This window comes from Schistocerca cancellata, chromosome 6 (genome assembly GCF_023864275.1).
Source record: "Schistocerca cancellata isolate TAMUIC-IGC-003103 chromosome 6, iqSchCanc2.1, whole genome shotgun sequence".
Taxonomy (NCBI): Eukaryota; Metazoa; Arthropoda; class Insecta; order Orthoptera; family Acrididae; genus Schistocerca; species Schistocerca cancellata.
This window is the reverse complement of record NC_064631.1, coordinates 470,501,530-470,502,706: the sequence shown is the minus strand read 5'-3', so window position 1 is coordinate 470,502,706 and position 1,177 is coordinate 470,501,530. Positions and strand designations below refer to the sequence as shown.

Sequence of the window (1,177 nt, the reverse complement as noted above, 5' to 3'; positions counted from 1 at the left end):
TGTGACCAGTTGGACCCTAGCACTCCGTCTTCAGGCCACAAGTGGTCTACCGGGACCATCCGTCCGCTGTGTCATCCTCAGCTGAGGATGCGGATAGGAGGGGCATGGGTCAGCACACCGCTCTCCCGGTCGTTATGATGGTATTCTTGACCGAATCCGCTACTATTCGGTCGAGTAGCTCCTCAATTGGCATCCGAAAACTGGCAACAGCGCATGGCGGCCTGGATGGTCACCCATCCAAGCGCCGACCACGCCCGACAGCGCTTAACTGCGGTGATCTTACGGGAACCGGTGTATCCACTGCGGCAAGGCCGTTGCCCAGTTGGAGCCTGGACGACTGCAAAACCATGGGCTCGTGAGACCAATCCCGATTTCAGTTGATGAGTGCTGATGGTGTGGCGCAGACCCCAAGTTGTCAACAAGGTACATTTCAAGCTAGTGGTGGCTCCATAATGGTGTAGGCTGTGTTTACATGAATGGAGTGAGTCCTCTGGTCCAACTGAACCGATTATTTACTGGAAATGGTTAAGTTCGGCTACTTGGAGAGCATTTGCAGCCGTTCATGGACTTCATGTTAGCAAACTAGGATGGAGATTTTTTGGATGACAGAGCGCCGTGTCACTGGCCACACCTGTTCGTGATTGGTTTGAAGAACTTTGTTGACAATGCGAGGGAATGAGTTGACCACTCCGATCGCCCGACATGTATCCCATCGAACATTATGGGTCGTAATCGAGAGGTCAGATTGGCTCGAAATCGTACATAGGACGCACTTCTGCGGTTATGGATGGCTACAGAGGCAGCGGGCTCAATACTTCTCCAGGGGGCTACCAACGACTTGTTCAGTCCATGCCAAGTCGGGCTGCTGCACTACGCTGGAGGTCCGACATCAAAGAAAGAGGTATGCCATGATTTTTATAACCTTAGTGATAGGCTGCACCATATGTTTGAGACTTGAAAAGGTCTCTGGGACCGTCTTCATAAACGCTCGCAGCAGGTGGCCAGTGGATTGAGACAAGGCGGGCGGAGAGCGGAGGTGTGGGAATCGGAGGCGGGCTGCCGGCAGCGCAGACGTGCCTCTTGGGCAACGCCGCGGCTGCAGCGCGCCGCGCACCGCTCCGCTCTCAGGGTTGCGGCCCGCCGGGAGAAATACGATCCGCACGCGACACGTTTCCGT

The 1,177-nt window shown here is 55.1% G+C and overlaps 1 pseudogene; it reads right to left on the bottom strand.

Moving 5' to 3' along the window:
• Positions 1 to 201: 201 nt before the first annotated feature.
• On the bottom strand, positions 202 to 319 carry LOC126089815 (5S ribosomal RNA; annotated as a pseudogene).
• Between the last annotated feature and the right edge of the window lie 858 nt (positions 320 to 1,177).